This window comes from Boleophthalmus pectinirostris, unplaced genomic scaffold (assembly GCF_026225935.1).
Source record: "Boleophthalmus pectinirostris isolate CB_2022bp ecotype Guang Dong unplaced genomic scaffold, ASM2622593v1 HiC_scaffold_7, whole genome shotgun sequence".
Lineage (NCBI taxonomy): Eukaryota > Metazoa > Chordata > Actinopteri > Gobiiformes > Gobiidae > Boleophthalmus > Boleophthalmus pectinirostris.
In genome coordinates, this window is record NW_026571473.1 from 25238755 (window position 1) to 25255343 (window position 16589).

The 16589-nt window shown below is 36.8% G+C and overlaps 1 protein-coding gene across 3 annotated transcripts in view; it reads right to left on the minus strand.

Annotated features, from left to right (window-relative positions):
- Positions 1–16589, minus strand: part of lpp (LIM domain containing preferred translocation partner in lipoma) — a 171964-nt gene that overhangs the window by 143216 nt on the left and 12159 nt on the right. For 2 of the 3 annotated variants that reach the window (XM_055165133.1, XM_055165135.1), the window contains one exon: positions 7876–7918. The gene's annotated coding sequence lies outside the window, so the exon portion shown is untranslated. Of the gene's footprint in view, positions 1–7875; positions 7919–15689; positions 15827–16589 lie in introns of those variants that run through there. The other variant, XM_020918742.2, reaches the window with a different exon arrangement.

The following is a 16589-nucleotide window of genomic DNA, read 5'->3' on the forward strand; positions in this document are numbered from 1 at the left end:
GTCTGTTTATGTGCGGGAGCTACAGCAGCTAACCCATAACAAATGACAAAAACTAGCTTCAGAGTCGACATATTTCCAACACTCACCGCTCATACAGGCTCCTCCTCACATCACAAATCTGCACTAATAAATGTCCTTTTAATCCAGACTCAAACCGATTGTCCGTAAAAAGAATATCATCTCAGTGTTTGGATCTGTGTCTGCAGGTGTAAACAAACACACATGAGTGACGCGACTCTGTGGTGTGTTCAGGGACAGTACGGACACACACAGACAAATGACTCCGTAGATAAATACTGATGTGGAGCCACATATTAGGACATTTATCTGTCTGTAAATTGGATTAAATGAACAGAATGTAGAGAATCTAAGATTTATAACGAGGTATAACATGCCCACGTGAAATATCGGCCCCTATCAGGAAGCATATCGGCCGATAGCCGATTATGCCTAAAGTTGTCCATATCAGCCGATAATATCGGCCAACCGATATATCGGTCGGGCTCTATTGTGAAATTTTGAGAAAATCGTTGATAACAGTGATTCAGAAAGTCAGTTTGAAAAATTTGAGCTTGTTGAATCATTTTTCTTTCACTGGCAAGGACTGTATCTTTTTACCCCAATGTAAACCTTGGACTTTCAGTAACTACAGATATGATCAAGTGATATATTAGTTATTTACAGTAAAATACATGTTTAAAGTGAACATTTCAGAATTACACTGTATATACCAAACAGTAGATGCAGTATCAAGGAATTGTTTTCAGAGGGGGTATTTTATTTCTGTGGGGTATTAACTGCCAACACATATCTTACCATGTTACCTTTTATTGGTTTAAAAATGCCAAATTCACAGAAAGCAACATAATAACGTGTTTTCACTTTACTCTCCATGCTAAGTCACTCCCTCATTCAGAGCACCATCACAACACAACCAAAGTGTGCATCCTGCTTAAGAAAGTACAGCACATCATATCAGGTTTATCAAGTTGTTGCGAACAATATCATGCTTTTGTATATTTATGGAGAATTGTCGTGTGGGAGCATGGATGATGATGATTAGACAGAATCTTAGAGCTAACCATAAGCAGGGTTTGAGTGGGGCCCAGGAGAGACGTCATCAAACATGTATGGACGACATCTAAAACCTCTTCAGGCATGTTTTTGATCAGAGAACAACATTATACGATGGTAGAAAGCTTTTTAAAAAATCATAATATCCTCTTCTTTAATTACGGTATTGGAAAAACAGTGGATATTTTAGAAGATGCCGTGTTTTCTGGTGGAGGGTCCATCAAATGCTTTTCTTCATGGAGATGTTATTGCTTTGTTTGGAATGTTTCATAGTATGGTATTAAAGGAACAGTCTGGAATTTTGGACATAGGACCTTGTAACCCAGGTTTTTTCTGTCCCTGGCCCATCTCTACCTTATGTTTTCAACCACGGCTAAGTTCCCAACTATCGCAAGACTTAGTGCGTCAAGCTCTTTTAAACAGAATAATGTTTGAAATAAAACGAACCTTGCGTCGCATGAATCATTGCATATTGAGGGACTATTTTCTCAGCAGTAGCAGCGGAATTTTAGGCTAGGTGATATCAGTCCATCATTGCCAAGATTTCTATCAGGAAGTACAACTCGCTGCTGCTGCTTTGGGTGTTTTGTGGAGTGGGTAAGACTGTTTTTAGTGGCAGGATGACTACGGCCATTGTCATGCACGAGCCTAGCACCAGCGTCTTCTGCAAATACAAGGACTGGATGAAATGTTTAAAAAAGTGTCTCCACACATCTCCAACACTCTAGATGCTAACTAGAAATTGAGGTCTTATGTCCAAAATTCCGGACTGTCCTTTTTGAGCAATAAAAAAACCTGTAATTGAGTAAAACTAAAGCGGAGCAGCTTAACGTCATACTGTGGAACATTCCAGGCAGATCAATGACACATCCATAGAAACAAGAATGTGACAGGACCCCATCTAAAAAGTTCCCTAGTGCACCTTTCAGTATAATTTGTCTGTATAGATCACAATGTACACTTTCAGTCACCAAAACAACCAAATTTGTGGTTATTTTTTTAAGTTTCCTAACATAAAAATTAGGATTCCCTTAGAAGACACAGGCATGTATTGAGCTGTTTCTATCCCGTTGAACGCAGCTTATCCTGTAGTGCTACAATGAGCCACTCACTGCTATCCCTCCATACAAAGTCCTATCAGCTCTGGCTCGGTGACATAATCCTCTTCCTCATCTCGCACACTGCCAGAGACACACACAACAAGCACTTCATCAATAACACTTTGTATCCCGAATACAGATGACTACACCGGAGAATCCCCCTTTACATCGCTCACCGTATAAAGATACCATAAAGCCAGGGAGATCTTAAAAGACTTGAGCTAGCATTTACTCAATTGAGGGAGACAAGGATTTCTGGTTGCAATTGTATTAGAATCAATTTGGACTCCGGTTTGGCCCTGATTAAAAAGAGGCAATGAGTGCTTACTGTTAGTCTTGCAAGAATTTGAAAAGCAGACGTTTTTTTTCTTGATAGGCTATACTAAGCTTGGGACAATTTGAATCAACACAATAGTGAAGGACTAGTGTTTTGTATCGCAATTGTGTAAAACATCACTTCAAGTCTGTTAATAAGAGGAGCAGAAAAAGACAAAACGAATGCTTTACTCCTGACTAAGCTTAGGACGGACTATTTTCCTCCGTAAGATTTAACATTTACGCAGTTTAATCACGTAAGGATTTTATGTTTTTATTGTACAAAAGAATCATTTGGACTCTTCTTCACTTACATTGCAAAAAAGTGCAGTGTCTTTTCTTGGCATCATTGTTTGCTTGGCTCACAAAATGAACCACAGAGGGAAAAAAACAATGAAGATTTAGGTCTAGAACTTTATGTTGGACCACGCAAGGTTTCTCAATCCTCACAGCTTCTAAATACGAAAAGTGATTTCAAGGTTTTAATCCAGGTGTGAAGGACTGTCATAAAGTATTACTGAAAATATAAAGTTATTTTAAGGTGATGTGTATACTGTTGGGTTAGATCCAGGAGGGTCTTCATGATGGCAAAATTTACAGACACTCCAAAACGTACAGACAACACATCTGATTGGTTTTAGTAGAATCGGAAAAAAATCCAAAAATTAAATGATCCCTGAATGAAAAGAATTAAAAGTTCTGATAACTTTTCTGGTCTGTCAAAGTCTTTTCTCCATGGATATGTTAATACTTTCTCTGGAATGTTTCACAGTATGGTATTTGACCTTTCTTTAGACCAAGTTACAAGTCATATCTGTGAAGAGGCAACCCCGCTCAGCCAGAAAGCCACTTTTTCTAGGTATTTTTGAGCTATAAAACCAAATTGTAATTCAATAATTGTAAAGCAGAGCTGTTTAACATCATACTGTGGAACATTCCAGGCAGAGCAATGACATATCCATAGAAACAAGCAGGTGAAGGACCCTCAACCAAAAAGTTTACATATAGTGCACCTATAGAGCAAGTTAGGGTACTATATCTTGCAAGAAAGGACCAGTTCGTTGGCATAGATCTTTCTGGAACTACTTTTTCTTATTATCCTTTTGTGTATCTTATAATATTTAGTAACTACAAAGGAGTTCTGAATTTACGGGCAATACTTTAGACTTTTATGACATTTTTGAAAGCTTTTGCTAACTGTAACTGCTGGGTATTTTCCGCAAAACCACTTAAGAACATTGTTCAGAATTGCTGTTATTACCAATAGGAAAGTAAAAAAAAGTTGTACTCTTTTTTATTTTTTTATTTTTTTTTTTGTATCAATTGATAAGTATTTGTCTTACTGTGAAATTCAGTCACTTAGTCTAGAATCTCCAGCAGCTGTTTTTCAAATTACTTTTAGTCTGAATGTGTGAAGTCCAAACTAACAACTTTTCAATTATAAGATGTTCTCCTTCACCGGATGATGACTTTGAAAACAGATTGTGCGAAGCTATAAACTAAGACACATTTGAGGGCTGACGTCTTATCCGCAATCCAATCCAAAAATATTTGTTCCAACTCCTGTTGAAAAACAAAGCGTACAAATCCTACTTGGCCTTCTGCGTGGCATCTGGCTTAATCTGTCCCTGGTCCGCTGCTCACTCCTGGGGTAGTGCTGACCTTTGTGGGGAGATTAGATCCAGTTAGAGTAGTTGTTTTGGATGACTTTATGTCTAATTGAGTGGTGCCTTATTGCCGTTTATACATTCGTGTTGAGTAGAACAAATCAGATGCAGGGCCCACGTGGAGTCCCAGTCGGGGTATCTATGTCAGCCTCTTAATCAGCAGTGCTCATCTTAATCTCATAAGTATCCACTCTTAAGCATTGACTTGTTTTTGCATTTCACTTTTATTATTAAGGGTGATTACAGTTAGATTAGAGTGAGATTAGAGTAAGAGGCATTACTCTTTTACTGTGAAACATTGGTTGTTTTGTTAGACTGTTTTTATGACATCACAAGGTGGAACTGAGCATTTTGAGCTTTAGAAATGTAGACAGACTTGTAATAAAGAATTAAACAAAACAAAATTCCAGGAATGTTTCTGAAGAGGTAACAACATTCTGACATGGCTAAAAGCATAATCATTAAATGTATCCAACAATAAAATCCACAAATGTTTAAGTAGAATTTGAATAGATAACATGAATATTTTCATTCACTGCATGCTAACAAATTCATGAATTCATTACACAAGGAGAATTTGACATTTTCTCTTTATATCTACTGTATAGAAAAATCAAGGACAGACACTGTGGCTATAACTTACCATATACATTTTTCGTAACATGAAATAAAATAATTAAAGTATGCCTCTGACATACATACTGTAATTTCTGGACTATTGAGCACACCTGAATATAAGCCGCATCAACTACATTTTAAAAGAAAAAGAAAATTGTAAATACATAGGCCGCACGTATCTACAACCCGCAGGTGTACACATCTTCAAGAATGTTTCCAAGTTCGGGCCATCTGCTTTTATTGCCTCTGAAAGCTTTTAATGTTAATATGTTTAATGTTAATTTAGCATCATAACTTATTAGTTGATAAAAAATAATCCATCTATATATTAGCTGCATCATTGTATAAGCCGCAGGGTTCAAAGTGTTGGAGAAATGTAGCGCCTTATAGTCCGGAAATTACGGTACTATAAATCTAGTAGTGTTTTCAAAAGTATCAGTAGTCAGATACAAATCAATGTTAAAACTAGTATAAAAGGCTTTTAGAGAAGTCTTAATCTAACTCGTAGGAGACCACAAGGAAATATATATTAAAAAAAAAAATACTATTATTATTATTTTGTGTATTATTTTAGTGGTAGACAATACATGTCTACCACTAAGAGTGGCATCTCCATGTGCTCTCTAAATTGACACGGAGTATCAAGCCTTTTTCTTAGTATTTGTACTGTGACAACACTAAAAGCTAATCTATCTACTGTCTATTCATCCCGTTCCCTTTTGAACACAGCAAATGTAAGTGTTCACACTAAGAGATCAATTTGTACTTTTTGTACTTTCTTGTCTTTGAGATATTTTTTTTTCCACATTCCTTTTTTCCTTGATTGTTAAGTTGCATTATATGTTAAAGACACATGTTTGAAATTAAAAACAAAACTAAATAACTAACTAAATAAAACTAAATAACTAAAAGTTGGTGAGAGCTGAGGACTGGGTCAGTGTGGTAAATTTAATTGCCGAGGATTTATTTCAGATGACTTTCAGACCACAGTCCTCAAGTTCAACACCATAACTCACAAGCGATCATCCTCTCGCTCCAAAATTCAGCATACCACATTGATCTACTGAGGAGGTTGAAAAATATGCATCATTATGTAACCAGAAGGAAAAACCTTCTATTTTAGCACTCACTTAACACAAATAGTACACTTGACTACTGTTCATAGATTGAAGATATGTTTAAATATGTTTAACAAACAGTGAAAGGAGATAAAAAAGTCACATTGGTAATTGACGAGCACATGCACCATGCTGGAGGATTCCACAGACTTTTACCACATACTGATTTCAAGCAAAGCTAACCAAGGATACTTGTTTACACGCCTTTGAGATTAGCAAGCAAGAAGTGCTTTGTATACAGCTCTGAATCCAAGATGGTCTATTGATGTGCTGTTTACTTACACACGGTAGCAAGCTTGATCTTAAATAATAATACCAGCAACAAATGTAGACAATTTCCTCAAAAGGAAGATATGCAAACATCGAAATAAACAGATTCTTCTTTTCAAATAACACACCAGATCTCTCCAGTCAGGCCTGGGAAAATACTTAGGCATTTTCAATTCTTCCACGAATCAGGAGTGATGTTGAAATTCAGCTGGCACCCGGCCCCGTCTGTCGATATGATGTATGCTTCAGAAAGCTCGACCAAAACAACCAAACCATGAGCCAAGAATCCCAACAGCGAGAGCAGCCACAGACTTTGGTAAGGCTGCTTCACACTGACCGATGGTTAAGATGATCCCAGTAACTGCAGGCGTCAAACTAATGGCGACATAAACCACAGCACTGGTAATAGGCTGGTTATTCCTTATTATCACAATTAACAACTTTAAATAGAGCAATAAAATATATCCCAGTTAACTTGGCTATTTCTTCAGAGTTATATATCATAGGCACATCAACCCTACAGACAGATGCAGAACTAGAGGATAATTTGAATATTTGTACTTCCAAGTTCTGAATACAGATTATGACAAATATAAACACCAAGTTAAAAAGTAAACTAAGTTAAAAAAAAAAAAGTACCACAGGGCAGGATTCAAAGCAGAGAATCAGTTCTGTGGTTTTGAACTGAAAGTCAATGGGCCTTTACAATGGAAAAAAGTAAAGTAATGATCTATGGAAGCAATAAATTATTACAAACATAAAAAAACCAAGCAGAACTTTAAACTCCATATTGCATTGTGGTGTTAGAAATGTAACATGAAACTGAACCAACATGCTAATAATATTGTGAGTCTTTATAACCCACAATGAGGCGCTCTTTGATAAAGCAATACAAACTGCACGGTTCATTTAGAAACGCGCACAGATATCTGACCAGACAAAGCCTCATTTCATTCAGCAACAGGAGGTTTTCTGTTTCAGCACATGACACATCTTTGGGAAATTTAGTAAATAGTCCAAGATTTATCAGCTTCTATGGGTAAAAACAAAACATTCTCATTACCAACATTAAAAGCCCAAGTCCTATATTACACAAAATGGTCTCTTGTGAGCCTTAAGCCATGTTATAATGTTGTTACCTCATCAAAAACATACCTGGAGTTGTGTTTTGTTTCATTCACATACAGTATGTTTGAGTAATATTTTATTATTTATATTATTTTTTGTCTGTCAAAGCTCAAAATGCTCTGGTCTACCTTTGTCACAAAACTGTAGTTTTTAAGTTAACAGCTACCTTTTACCTTTTGTTTTGTACAGATTGGATATTCAAGGCCTGAAAATTATCCAAATTATTCTATTAAAGGTGTATGGAGGTATGTTTTTGATGAGGAAACAACATCATAACATAGATCAGAAAATTGCGTAATATGGGACCTTTAAAGTCAGATAAAGCTAAAAGAATACATCATTTGACCCCTCAAAAAGCAACTGAAAAAGATTTTATGACCTCCTGACTCCTATGACTTCTACTTGTACTTCTACTCAAGTTTTAAATCAATCATACATTCACCATAAAACAGCATAAACAGTCACTAGAAGTAGACTGTGGAGCACAAGGACAATGCAGGTATTAAATGACAGAAGAAAGCATCCAACCGCCTAAGTATCTTCTACCTGTAATATAAAGTGTATGATGTAATATCCATAACTCACCTTAACTTGTGCACAGAGCAATGAGGGTCGTCAACTCAGGCTCCTGGAACACAGCAAAAACAAAGTCAGTCAGTCATATAAAAAGGTAAAAAGGAAAAAGTCATTACAGTCCAGTCCAGAAGTAACAGCGTGGAGTTCAACATTATAACTCACTGGACAAAGATTTATGTGAGAGGCTGCTGCGGCCACAGTTCCTAATATCATAATTCACCCCTATCTGCTTTAGTTAGACTGAACAAAAACACACCAAGTACATGCACTGTGTGAAAAGGGAGGACAGTTTAGCAACACTTCAATACAACACATGTTATTTTGTTTTCATTTCTAATACTTTCTTGTGCTGTATCTCTTCTAGTTATGTCCTTGAACATTGTTAAAGGTGCACTATGTGACTTTTTGGTTGGGGGTCTATCACCTGCTTGTTTCTATGGAAATGTTCTACCTGGAATGTAAAATATCTAAAAACAAAAATCTGGCATTCTGACTGTGAGGAAACTTTAGTGCCATACTGTAATAAATTCCAGAAAAAGCAATAGCAACTCCATGGAGAAAAGTATTTGACAAACCCGACCCTCCAACAGAAAAGCTACACAATGCACCTTTAAAGAAATACTTTAATGAAGCTACCCAGCTATTATTGTATTTATTCATTTATTATTAGTTCAATCAAAAGAGACCATTAAAACTATACACTAGCCGCATTCAGAGCATTTCTTATTCATTTTATTGACAACACGCAGTGAAGACTTTTACAAACATTTTACAGTCCACAGCAGAGATTTTCCTCCGCTCTAGTCCCTGTTCACAGACCGACACAGTTGTTCAGGTTTTTAACTCTTCCCCATCATGTTGTTTACTTTTAGAAAGTTACATTTCAAGACTTCAGCACCAACTTTTGACTGCAGGGGATAAAGTCTAATGTTGTAATTGCGCGGGAGACATCTATTTGTGGTTTTGTGGTGTCCTATATTCCGTTTAGATCCAGGTAAAGGCGGTGGGGGGTGGGGGCGCTGTCTCCTGGGCCCACACACATGTACTCACACATCTCTGTTGCTTTTGTTCTGATAAATTGACAGTCACATTGCCACATTGCCACAGACTGTGTTATCCTATAGGGAGCAGTGGTGGGAACGCACACGCCGCACACGATTGGCGTCACTCAATGTCACTAGTCTTGTTTATTCTCTTCTTTTTGAGGGGGGTCTATTTTTCTAAATCTGAACTTCTGAGTCAAGGAAGCAGGAAGGAAGAGGAATTAATACACCTACACTGTCTGCTCCCTTTAGAGCCGTATGTCTCTTTGTACTCACAATGTAATTACTGGTGGGCGCCAGTTTGGGATTCTCATCCAGGACTTCAGTTTTTATTTTTATTTTTTCCTCCAAGTTTTATGCTGCAAACTACTAAACTTCACTTGAGTTTCTTTACACAAGGCTAATGTAAAGAAACAGACTTTTTCTGAAGCAACTTTCCTTGTTGTAGCAGATGCTGTGTTTGTGCACAGAGCCAGTAGCCGCTGCTCTCCTCTGGGACACTCCGCTGATCAACTCGATTTTAGGGCCTTTTTAAGCCAACTGGAAACTCAGTGTAGTTACTTTTAGTCCAAGATATATAACCACATAAAATGTATCTGAACAAAATGACACCAGGGAACAGTTTCAACCACAATAGTTTGATGCACTCGTACTTACAGTTATCAGACAGTACATTATGATCTTAAGTGACAGAATTAAAAAAGAAGTAACACAATATGAGAAAAAGATGTGTTTAATTTCAGAATATTTTAATACACTTTTTGACACAGTAAGTTCTGTTAAATAAAAAAGTAGAGAAAGAACATGGTTAAATAGATGCAAAAGCATAATTAATATTATAGAATAAATTGAAATAATCCAAGAGTGGAAGAGAAGAGGCACAAGACTGGAGTTCTAACACAGAAGTTTATTTAACATCAGTACAGCACCAAGGACCAGAACATTGTGCCAGTATTGTCCAAAATAAAAAGAATTTACCTGGCAGTGAGTGCCCTCAGTACAGCACAGCAGTGTAATTTATTTAAAAATTAGCTATACCAATATGCTATAGCTAATGCTGTGATATTGACATTTTGTGATACACAGTACTGTAAAGTAAAGTACTGCAGTGGAAGGTAAAAAAAATGACTAATGCTTGTATAGTTCCGAGTTATCCAAGAGATTACATTTTCCTTTATACGGTACCCTCTTTAGATATGGATAATGGACAAAAAAGCTCCACTCCCCTCTCAATACAGTACCAAGGCCACCTCTGCTCATCTTTGTGCACTCTTCTAATGGTGACAACAATAGAGAGCATGTATGCCCACCTCAGTGCTTTATAAATATCTTCAGTTACCATTGGAAACTGGCCAACAGTGGATTGGCAAAAATTTAAAAAAAAAACAATATACATCCTTTATTGCAACAGTGGCCCAGAGTTTTCAACATACAAGTATTACATTGTACACTGTACATTACAACACGCGGGATATAATGCACTGAGCAGCAACTCCTCCGCTCTTATTTCAGGGACATGAAAAACAAACTCTTAAGTTTACATTTCAAGCTCAAACAATGAAAGGCATCAGATGTTCAATTGTAAAGTAACACTATGACAGGTAACTAGGAAACAAATAACATTCAATTCAAAAACAATAAGAATAAAAAGATCAATATGATAGACCGACCAATATGTTTTGGTGTTTTTTTTCATAGTTGATGCGATATACATTGTTCAGTATCCAAAAACCGGTGGGCAAAAAGCTCTTCTGATATTTTTTGGGTCATATGTTGGGCAGATTTAGATTTTTTTTCTATTTATAAAAATAATTCAAAAAGCAATTTATAAAAAACTCACACACAGCCTTTTTTCACTATAAACCCATAAGAGAGCAGTGTAGTCAACTTTTAAGCAGCTATCTATCAGCACTAAATGTTGACATAAAGCTTTATGGGTATTTTTTTAACTGAAGGTCACCCAAAACAGAATATATTGGCCTGTGCTGGAGATTTATGGCCAACTGACAATATGCTATATGTATAAATATCGGCTATATCGGTTGGCCAAAATTTCAGTCTATCTCTAAATATGATCAGATAAGACAATAAGTAAGTTATTCAATAAGACTTGCAAAAAATGGTGGTGGTGAAAAAACTATTTTTAAAGCAGGCCATTTTAATATCTGAAATGATTTCAGCCCTTCATGACAAAAAAGAACATCACAATGAGTCAAGTCCACAAATTATCAAAGTCAAGTACTGCAGACCATTATCAGCCAAGTGCTTAAAACCATTAAGACATTTCTAAAGAGCCACAATCTGTCAAAGAAATGTAATTTAGGCTCTGAAAAGGCCTCTTTTCATCAGGTTTGGACGGACTGGAATGGGAAGGCTAAAACAAGTGGGTCTTACCCTTGAGCTAACCTTCAAAGGCATTGATTCACTACATGTTCATCTAAACTCAAACCGCTAAATTATTTAGCTTCTTACAATCTTTGACATCGAAATTTAATAGTATTAATTAGAGACTAGGCCTAACCAAGGACTGAAGTGTGGTACAAAGGACAATATCCAGACTCATTTGAAACTACATCAAGGTAAGTTAAATAAAAATTTATTTATAATGAAAACCGTTCATGAGCCAGAAGATCTACATCATATCAAAACGAGGTCCCAACAAGAACAGAAATTAGGCTAAGAGTAGATAAACAGAACTAAACCAGTATATGGGCCAGTCTAGGAGTACAACAGGACTAAAACCAGGACAAAAAAATCAGGACAAAACCAGGTCTCATCACTCTAATCCAGCACATAACCAGACCTAAAACTAGAAAAAGCAGTTTTGAATCACAGACCAATGGGACTGCAAGAGGTAAATTTTAAGTCAAGTTATCAGGTGTGATTACAACTCTCCACTTCTATAATCCTGTGTACCACTAACGTTACCCATCTCCAGTTTGAAAACCCCTGCCCTGGAATACTGATTTTACTCTCAGCCTGGGTATTTTTTGGCTACAACATTTTACCAGAACCCGGTCCAAAGTGAGTCTCTCCTTTTCCTCAGATGCTTTCTAAATGCTCTTAGAATGGACAGGTTGATCAGAGCGTCAGATTTACAGCCTCAAAAGGCAAACCAATGAAAAATACATATCCCTCAATACACCTTGGTACACCTTTCACTCGCCTTTATGGGCTATTTATAAACCTCTTTTTTACAGTGAAGTGGAGGCATGCACAGATTAAATTAGTGCCAGTTACTTTTTCTGAGTGTACCAGGGGATAGCTTCAGTAGAGCCATCTGAGGGCACAGTCTGAAGATACAGAGAGGCATAACGCGGTGATGGTCTCAACATGTTTTTATTTGTTCTGATAGAGAGAGGATTTTAACATTCTAAATTTAAAATGCCATGTTTTAGTTTCATCAAAAATAGGGTTTGGAGAGAAATAATGATACGCTTAGTAACACTGGAGAGAGTATCCTGAAACAGATCGACGTGTTTTCAGAGAACTATATTTAATAAAACATACTAATTGATGAATTAATACTGCACTTAAATGGTGAGGGTGACAAGCCAGTTCCTCGTGTTTCAATGCCAGGACAGAGGCGGACTTCCAGCCAGCAGTGATTTGGGTCAGTAGGTAATTGCATTCTTGGATCACAGGGGACCGAGAGGCAATTAATCCATTCCTGCCAATGAGTGGAGTGTGCACTGTGCAGTACAGTGAGCCAGGAGAGAGAGAAGCCCAGCTGTGGCCCACGCTGCCTCTACCAGTGACGCTGTGGAACCCAGTCGGATACTGTTTAGTTAGAGGCAAGGACAGAATACTCATCTCAAATATGATGAATATGACAATAAATTCATATAACATAACATTTTGGACCATGAAACTGTTTCTTGTTTCTTCTATTCTCTTCTCTTATGGATTAGAGATAGACCGATATATCTGTTGGCCGATATTTGCACTTTTTAATTAATCGGCTATTGGCTATAAATCTCCAGCACAGTTCGATATTTAGTTTTGGCTGACCTGCTTCATTAATAATAGACATAATGCTTCATTAGAACACTTGAGTGTGGCGATAACTGCACAAAACAAGACTAAAAAGGGCTGTCAGTGAGTGTAAGAGTTTATAGTAAATTTTATTACATAATTTAGGGAAAATAATCAAAATTGGCCCAACATGTTGGCTACAATTAGGGACGTGCAAAAATATTGTAATATTGATATATCCTATAGTTCAATGTGAAGATACAGTATCTATATTGTGGCCTCCTGGATCAATACATCACCAAGAGTATTTTTTGTTATATTTTACTAAATTATTTTGTTACAGAGCTACAGTTTTGTTGCTTGTTTAGAGGAAGGAAACTCATTTATGTAACACATTTGAAATCTTCACTGTTTTAATGATTAAAATGGGTGTGTTTCACACTAACTTTACACAGGAAGTGGTTGATTTGAAATATATTGACTTGTATCGCATCAAAAGCTCACTGTATCGTGGTCTTTTGTATCAAGGTATGTATCATATCTGCAACTTTTTAATGATAGCTACAATATTGAGAACTTTCCAGTCATTGGTTTCTCTTGAGTATAAGCAATCAGTATCAGCATCAGCCATGAAAAAATCCATATTGGGTAATCTTTAATATGGATGTGCAAAACTAAAATAAAATAAATTACAGGCCACTTGATTTTTATTCATTTAGACTATCAAAAACACCTAAAATCTACAACCAACCCACCCAAAAAGTACCTCTGAAGGAGCACCCCAAGTTGCATTCTAGGCTTCTTACTATTTATCATCAACACCAGTAGTGTAGTACATGTATAGTAACTGTCCTGTTTATTAGTGCTAATCATCTTAAGTGAGAATGGATATGGCCAGAAGCATCTACAACTTAACATGATCTATTTACAGTCATGGCCTTCAAAATTGAAAACTGGTCTGAGACAACATCAGCAGCCAGACCTGAATCAATCAGTTATTGTTTTTATAGACTGAGCCACACTTAGACAAGAGGTTATCTGCAGTATAATTCTCAAGAACACTATTTACTTGTCCTGCTTACAACTGCCTCCTAAAACTATTAAGCCATATCTCTTTAGGCATCATTAGTCGAGGTAATCCAGAGTTAGGGACAAAAACAGAAAGTAATCACAAGCTCTAAGTGGGTCTCTAAATGAGGAGATAATCTGGGGCAGGATCCTGGCTGTAATTGCTCTTGTTAATCAGGCCTTAATTTGTTGACGAGACTCATTTGAACCATTTGTCCTGAAAACATAGTAGCTCTCATTCTCAATCTGGAGTCATCCGTGTATAGAAAGTGAGCGCAGAAAATTCTAGTTGTTTGTAGATGGGTTGGGTCCAAACAAAGAATAAGACCCCCATCTACTTACACTTCTTTAATTATATTGTAGTGCATGTGAGAAGGTTTATATTAAGCTAAAAATGTCCACAATGTACTATACTCTATGCCATGTACTTATGTTATTGCTTTGCCTCAAATGTCCCACAGTATAGCATTGTTTGACTTGTATTTATGAAATTACGATTAAGTTTTCATTGCTCAAAAATATAGTTTTTACTTTGAGCAGCATTACCTCTCTGCAGATCAGACCTCCATAGACATAGAGAAGTTTAATGCCATGTAAAAAAGCACTATCATTGCAAAGGAATTATAGTACTCAAACTGCATTTTGGGCGTATTTTGGGATGGTTCTACTTTTGTAATAGCAGTACTTTACATATATTTTACAGCCTTTGAAAGTACAGTACATTCAGTCCTTTTTCAAGAGTATTTTTGCCTTCATCTGTCAATTGTACATTTGAAAATACAGAAAGATTTGTAACTGCTCTTATATATACGAAAACATCTGTATCCTCAACACCTTAGATTAGGATAATTAAATTGGACTATTGAATTCTAGCTCAGAATCAGCCTGCTGACTCACAGTGGCTCCAATTTAGAGATAAAAGTCATTGTCCAATCTGGTCTCACCATCTGAAGTCAGCACCAGCAGCCACCACAGCAGCTCAGGGCTACGTCAGATCATTTACCTCTCACCTCGCCCACAACAGAAAAAAGGGAAACTCTAGTCTGCACCTGCCACCGACTGTTTGAAGTGAGAGAGCCAGGAGGGAGCTTAAAGTGTTGAGGTGTAGCATGGGCTCAAGTGATGTCTCCAAAATACAGAAATATCCAATGACCCGAACTGGCCTGGTCTCTACTGCGCATACACACATAAAAATACAAGAGTAGATGTCAAAGAACGCAATTGAAAAAGTGTATTGATTACAAACCGCAAAAAAACACATCAATGCCCAACTATATAACCACGTGGATTTTTGAATTACAACTTCATTACAACTTCATTGCTGTCTAAATTGGTCATTATACCCAAAGGGGGTCAACAAGTCTGAGTTAGTTCCAAGCATGTATAAACAAAGGAAGAATAGAGACAGTTATTAAAGACGGGTATTTGGGGCAACCCCAGAAGGGGAAATCCAAATATGATTGAGAGTATTTGTTATAGCATCACAAATAAAAATCTAAAAGTAAGAAGACAGTTTACTACTACTTCAAAAGACAAATACATGTAAGATACTGCCAAGTTTACACAGTGTACTCATTGCATCCACACCCAGTCTTAATAAATGAAACAAAAGAAAGAACAGCCTAAATATAAGCACGTACATGCTTAAAAATTACACAACAGGCCTATCTGTAAACAGTACTGAATCATCATGACATACGAAAACTTTTAAATTTTAAAATCCAAAATAATACTCACAGGTTTTGTATAGTATAGTCAAAATACAAAGACGCTATCCTCTCTAAATGTCCAAGTCCCTCTCACCCCTAAAGAAACTCTTCTGCAGCTGAAATGACTCACATCCCCTCAACCTCTGTCAACCATCAGGACGGAGTGGGTAAACATGTCCAAATAAGGGGAAAATATGGAGACACCATTCAGGGCAATATCAGTTTGGTTTTGCTTTTAGACTGGAATGCCACAGTCCCTGAGCAGAGCCAGTCTTGTGGTGCATACCTTTCACTAGAAATAATAATGATGATTGTGGAGAGAGCCGCTGGTTTGGGGTACAGTCTGACCTAAGATGGGTAGAAGTGAAATGATGCCGTGTGAAGTTTGTAGTCACGGGCTAATGCAATATAACAGTTTAAGTTTAAGTATGTTCTCGTAGGTGTACAGCAGTAAATTTGAAATCGCTATTTGAATAGGTGCAATTATGAAACCACAGTCTATAATTATTTAGCTTATAGTGCCTTTTAGTTTTTAAAGCTTTACAGACACGTTCTGAAATTCTTGTAGAAGTTTAGTAGTGATGATGCTTCTGGATCTGTTTGACCTGTGCATTCTGAAATGAATCCTACTTTTGAAAAATAATTTGCAAATCTAATCTTAAGCGCAATGCTTGTCAAAAAAAATCACAATTACATTTTTCCCCAAAATCGAGCAGGTTTAGCAGAGTGGTTAACAGTACCGCATGAAAAGACACTGAACAAAGACACACACACTGACTAAAAACTAAATCTACCCAAAAGAAGAGATATGAAAGTCTGAGACCTTGGACTTCTGCAATAGAATCTTAAAGCCACAGTGTGTAACTTTTAAGTCCAAAAGTGACTAAAATGTAAGGCTGGGTATCATTAAGAAGTTGCCGATACGATA